The sequence below is a fragment of the Pristiophorus japonicus genome, chromosome 6 (assembly GCF_044704955.1).
Source record: "Pristiophorus japonicus isolate sPriJap1 chromosome 6, sPriJap1.hap1, whole genome shotgun sequence".
NCBI classification, from domain to species: domain Eukaryota; kingdom Metazoa; phylum Chordata; class Chondrichthyes; family Pristiophoridae; genus Pristiophorus; species Pristiophorus japonicus.
In genome coordinates, this window is record NC_091982.1 from 132,853,748 (window position 1) to 132,860,314 (window position 6,567).

General features: G+C 56.4%; 1 pseudogene; it reads left to right on the forward strand.

Annotated features, from left to right (window-relative positions):
• Positions 1-2,277: 2,277 nt before the first annotated feature.
• On the forward strand, positions 2,278-5,316 carry LOC139266181 (collagen alpha-1(III) chain-like; annotated as a pseudogene).
• Positions 5,317-6,567: the final 1,251 nt, after the last annotated feature.

Below are 6,567 nucleotides of genomic sequence, written 5' to 3' on the forward strand. Positions count from 1 at the left end.
ACTTTTAGAGTGGAAGCAAGACTTCCTCGATTTTGAGGGACTGCCTATGATGATGATATGATGATGAAATATGGTCCCAATGGCCGAGGAATCTGAAAAGCTCCCTTCTGCACCATCCTTCCAGCCACAAGATAATAATCCTAAACTTTCTCTCCTGTATAGTATGTGGCACTGGGAGCAATCGAGAGATTGCTTTCTTAGAGGTTCTGCTCCTTAATCTGGAATTTAGCGCATCTACCTGTTCAGAACTGAGGGCTCAATTTTGCCCAAAGCCACTTTTTAGCGTGTTGCCAGAGTTATGCCCGTTTTTCATGGCCAGAGCTATTCCAAAAATAAATGTGCCAAGTTTCCCCACTCTATTTTCCAAAATTGGCGCCACGCAGCCTGTGCTGTAGGCTCGGGGGGGGGGGTGGAGCCGAATGTCTGCGCTGAAAAGACGATGCCGCCTCTTCTGCGCATGCACGGAAAAAAAAGGACATTTTTGACCTGATTGCTATGGGTGCACATGCCCAGTACAGCTCCCGGTCTGCAATCGGCCATTTTTAAAGAGCCAGCATGCCACACATTGCTGCATTCGACAGGTGACTGAAGCCCTTTCCGCATGCAGGATGGACTTTATAAGCTTCCATATGACCAGGGAGGCACAAAATGAGAGGGCTTTGGAGCTCTTGAGATTAGCAAACTTCCCCTAGGTGCAGGGAACAATAGACTGTACGCACATCGCTCTGAGAACATCTTTACAGATGCAGAGGTGTTTTGGAACTGAAAGGGATTCCACTCCCTGAATGTGCAGCTTGTTGTCGACCACAAGCAAATGCTAATTTTTCAGGGAGCATCCATGATGTGCACATCTTGCATGAGAGCACTGTCTCTGACCTGTTTAAGAGTCAGCCACAAGGTCATGGTTGGATGTTGGGGGATAAACGATATGGCCTTGCCAGCTGACTCATGACACCACTGCGTAATCCCCAGACAGAAGCCGTGAAACGCCACAACGAAAGCCACGCAGCCACACGCAATATCGGTGAAAAGACAACTGGAGTGCTCAAGCAGCGGTTCAGATGACTGGACCACTTAGGAGGCAACTTACAATACCATCCTGAGCAGGTCGCTCAGTTCATTGTGGTGTGCTGCATGCTGCATAACTGAGCTATCAGGTGGGGACAAGACTTGCCAGATGGGACGTGGTCCACCTCAGAAGAGAGGGAAGGCGGAAGAGGAGGACAAGGAGGTGGATGTCAGGCTGGCTAGCATGCGCCCACCCTCCTCTAGACTGCAGGAAAGGGCCATGGCAGTTATGCAGCTGCAAGACTATTGTGCCCGCAGCTCATAAATGAACGCTTTGCATTACGTTGGTGACAGTTCCAGTTTCAGTTGTGTTACATAACGTTTAATGTTCGCCTTTCCTGGCCTGGCCTCACCAGTGTTTGCAAACTTTGCATATGCTTAACATTTCTGCTATTGGAAAACACTGCACAACAATAAAAAACTGTTAATGTTATAAAAGTGGTAAACAATTATTTTTAAATTTAACACTCATGTACACCCCCACTCCCATCCCAACAGTGAAAATGTTTTAAATGACAAAAAACAATAAAAAAAAACAAAGCAACAACAACATACTTTAAAAAACAATTATAAATATAACCAACACCCAGCCAACAACATTAAACACATATTTTAACAATAATCATCCCCCTCCCTACCTATGACCATGCCTCTTCCCACTTCCCCTCCCAACTCCAAACTGCCTTGGAGCAGGGCCCCTCGAGCACTGCTGCTGTGTGGAGGGAGACGGCAGATTCATAGATGGGGCTGGAAATGGAGAGGACGCTTCCGAGGAACCGTGCACCGAGTCAGAAGCATGAGCTTCCTCCTGAGCCGCATGTGTCGTTGGCAATGGCGGAGGGCACCTTGGGGTGCAGTGCCGAATTCCAGGACCACTGGCTGCCCTCTGGCATCCATGGACTCTGCTATCCTCTCCATCATCACTACCATCCGCGACATCTCCTGCGAGACGATCGCGGTTAGAGCAGCGACGTGGCCAGTTAGCACGCCCATTGCCTGGAGGAGCTCTCGACCTATGTCGACGCTTGTCCCGGACAGATTCACCATGTCCACACTCAAATCTTCTGGTCTTGGAGCAGACCGACCTCGCCAAACCAACCTCCGCTGGGTCGGTGCCGACATGGAACCACTCGGGGTGCCCTGCTGTAAGGTGCTTGGCCCCACTACCTCCTCAGTGGAAGAGGACATGGCCAGCCGCAGGAACACAGGATGAGAGGGCTGCAGGCTCCTTCTCCACCTCCTCACTATCCTCGGTGGACAGGAGGACCTGCAGAAGCACAGGAGAAGCTCTTGCCTCCTCATCCCAGAGACAACAGGTGTGACCACGGGAACCTGGGGATACTGCGAAGGCTGACGAGCCTGGGGAACCTGGGGATCCTGGGGGACCTGAGGAACCTGGGGATCCTGGGGAACCTGGGGGACCTGGACAACCTGGGGGACCTGGGGATCCTGGGGGACCTGAGGGACCTGGGGAGTCTGTGGAGTCTGGGGGACCTGGGGAACCTGGGGGACCTGGGGAGTCTGAGGAACCTGGGGGACCTGGGGAACCTGGGGAGTCTGGGGAACCTGGGGAAGCTGGGGAACATGAGGAACCTGGGGAACATGGGGAACCTGGAGAGTCTGGGGATCCTGGGGAACCTGGGGAGTCTGGGGATCCTGGTGACCTGGGGAGTCTGGGGAACCTGGGGAACATGGGGAACCTGGGGGACCTGGGGAGTCTGGGGAACCTGGGGATCCTGGGGGACCTGGGGAGTCTGGGGAACCTGGGGAGTCTGGGGGACCTGGGGAACCTGGGGGACCTGGGGAGTCTGGGGATCCTGGGGAACCTGGGGAGTCTGGGGATCCTGGGGACCTGGGGAGTCTGGGGATCCTGGGGAACCTGGGGAGTCTGGGGATCCTGGGGGACCTGGGGAGTCTGGGGAACCTGGGGAGTCTGGGGGACCTGGGGAACCTGGGGGACCTGGGGAGTCTGGGGATCCGGGGGAACCTGGGGAGTCTGGGGATCCTGGGGACCTGGGGAGTCTGGGGAACCTGGGGAACATGGGGAACCTGGGGGACCTGGGGAGTCTGGGGAACCTGGGGGACCTGGGGAGTCTGGGGAATCTGGGGATCCTGGGGAACCTGGGGGACCTGGGGAACCTGGGGAGTCTGGGGGACCTGGGGAACCTGGGGGACCTGGGGAGTCTGGGGATCCTGGGGAACCTGGGGAGTCTGGGTATCCTGGGGGACCTGGGGAATCTGGGGGACCTGGGGAGTCTGAGGAACCTGGGGAGTCTGGGGAACCTGGGGGACCTGGGGAACCTGGGGCCCCAGGGAGTCTGGGGAGTCTGGGGAACCTGGGGATCCCGGGGAACCTGGGGACCTGCGGCACCTGGGGAACCTGGGGAGTCTGGGGGACCTGGGGAACCTGGGGAGTCTGGGGATCCTGGGGAACCTGGGGAGTCTGGGGATCCTGGGGGACCTGGGGAGTCTGGGGAACCTGGGGAGTCTGGGGAACCTGGGGAACCTGGGGAGTTTGGGGATCCTGGGGAACCTGGGGAGTCTGGGGAACCTGGGGAGTCTGGGGATCCTGGGGAACCTGGAGATCCTGGGGAACCTGGAGATCCTGGGGAACTTGGGGAACCTGGGGTGCTAGGGGAACCTGGGGAACCTGGGGCACCTGGAGATCCTGGGGGACCTGGACAACCTGGGGGACCTGGGGATCCTGGGGGACCTGAGGAACCTGGGGAACATGGGGAACATGGGGAACCTGGGGAAGCTGGGGAACATGAGGAACCTGGGGAACATGGGGAACCTGGAGAGTCTGGAGAGTCTGGGGATCCTGGGGAACCTGGGGAGTCTGGGGATCCTGGGGACCTGGGGAGTCTGGGGAACCTGGGGAACATGGGGAACCTGGGGGACCTGGGGAGTCTGGGGAACCTGGGGATCCTGGGGGACCTGGGGAGTCTGGGGAACCTGGGGAGTCTGGGGGACCTGGGGAACCTGGGGGACCTGGGGAGTCTGGGGATCCTGGGGAACCTGGGGAGTCTGGGGATCCTGGGGACCTGGGGAGTCTGGGGAACCTGGGGAACCTGGGGGACCTGGGGATCCTGGGGAACCTGGGGATCCTGGGGACCTGGGGAGTCTGGGGAACCTGGGGAACCTGGGGGACCTGGGGAGTCTGGGGATCCTGGTGAACCTGGGGAGTCTGGGGATCCTGGGGACCTGGGGAGTCTGGGGAGTCTGGGGAACCTGGGGAGTCTGGGGGACCTGGGGAACCTGGGGGACCTGGGGAGTCTGGGGATCCTGGGGAACCTGGGGAGTCTGGGGAACCTGGGGGACCTGGGGAACCTGGGGAGTCTGGGGGACCTGGGGAACCTGGGGGACCTGGGGAGTCTGGGGATCCTGGGGAACCTGGGGAGTCTGGGTATCCTGGGGGACCTGGGGAATCTGGGGGACCTGGGGAGTCTGGGGAACCTGGGGAGTCTGGGGAACCTGGGGGACCTGGGGAACCTGGGGCCCCAGGGAGTCTGGGGAGTCTGGGGAACCTGGGGATCCCGGGGAACCTGGGGACCTGCGGCACCTGGGGAACCTGGGGAGTCTGGGGGACCTGGGGAACCTGGGGAGTCTGGGGATCCTGGGGAACCTGGGGAGTCTGGGGATCCTGGGGGACCTGGGGAGTCTGGGGAACCTGGGGAACCTGGGGAGTTTGGGGATCCTGGGGAACCTGGGGAGTCTGGGGAACCTGGGGAGTCTGGGGATCCTGGGGAACCTGGAGATCCTGGGGAACCTGGAGATCCTGGGGAACTTGGGGAACCTGGGGTGCTAGGGGAACCTGGGGAACCTGGGGCACCTGGATATCCTGGGGGACCTGGACAACCTGGGGGACCTGGGGAGTCTGGGGATCCTGGGGAACTGGGGGACCTGGGGAGTCTGGGAACCTGGGGGACCTGGGGTGTCTGGGGATCCTGGGGGACCTGGGGGACCTGGAGATCCTGGGGAACCTGGGGATCCTGGGGCACCTGGGGAACCTGGGGTGCCAGGGGAACCTGGGGATCCTGGGGAACCTGGGGCACCTGGAGATCCTGGGGAGTCTGGGGGACCTGGGGAGTCTGGGGGACCTGGGGAGTCTGGGGATCCTGGGGAACTGGGGGACCTGGGGAACCTGGGGAGTCTGGGAACCTGGGGGACCTGGGGAGTCTGGGGATCCTGGGGGACCTGGGAAACCTGGGGGACCTGGGGAACCGAGGGAATCTGGAAAGCCTGTGAGGCCTGGTGACCTAGAAAACATAAATGAAGTTAGTAGAAGAGAAGGGGATGCCAGGGTCACATGAGAGTGCTTATGCTACGCAGGCATATGCACAAGGAGTAACACTACTGCTGTAAATATATCGACATCACATATAATTAACATTATGATAGTACAGAATCTGCATTGCATTACAATGATATTTCATGATCCTATCATTAATTACATAACATTACATAACATTACATCAATCATATATTATATGGAAATGACATTAAATTACTTGAAATCACCAATGGTTTATACGTTACTCACGTGGCGCAAGAATGGGTTCATCACCACCGGTTGTGGACCCTCACCAAAGCCAACGCCTGCTCCTCAAGGCCTGTTAAAGGGGAATAATCTCCTGGTCTCCCTCCAGTGCGCCTCTGCTTGGCACGATTCTTCGAAAGCTTCATCTGCAAAGGTGACAAGAGAATGGCACGGCATAAGATCATTGCCGAGGTATTTTACAGATATGACAGCTTTCAGATTATTATTATTACTATTACGCAGCACAGACAGCACAACACACACAACACACACAACCCCCAATTAATCATCGCATGCTAATCCTCATCAACGTTAACGTTATATGCTAATACACTTTGTATGCAATTTATTGCAAGGTTATATCTACCGTCTGAGAAAAACTTGAAGAAGATTGAGGTTAGGGTTAAATGCATGACACCAAGATTACAAGCCTAACTACAATCCAGCAGATCTACATTTAAATTAATCATTGCATCATTACAATTTATTTAATACTTACTCTGCCGGAACCAATGAGATCGTTCCAGTGCTGGTGGCACTGGTTCTGTTCTTTCACTTCATGCATTGTCGACGATACAACCTCCGCAATTTCTGACCAGATTCCCTGGTACACCCTGGGGGGTAGTTTCCCACGATCACCCTGGGTCAATTGGGCTCATCGGTTCTTCACCTTGGAGGCCAGGGCAGCATTGGCCTCTTCGCTGAAATGCTTTGCACGCCTTCGTCCGCCCATCTCCCCTCCCACCTCATCCACTTCCTTCATCTCCTCCTCTTCACTCACATTAACCTACTCAAATTATTTAATATTCTCCATTTTCAACTAATAATACCAAAAATACCAATAATACACCAACCACATACACAAGCTTCCTCCTCCCTCTCTCTTCTGCGCATGTGCAGATGACCCCTGACCTCCCGAAACATGGAAAACGATCATTGCTATGGAAGCTGGCCTTGCA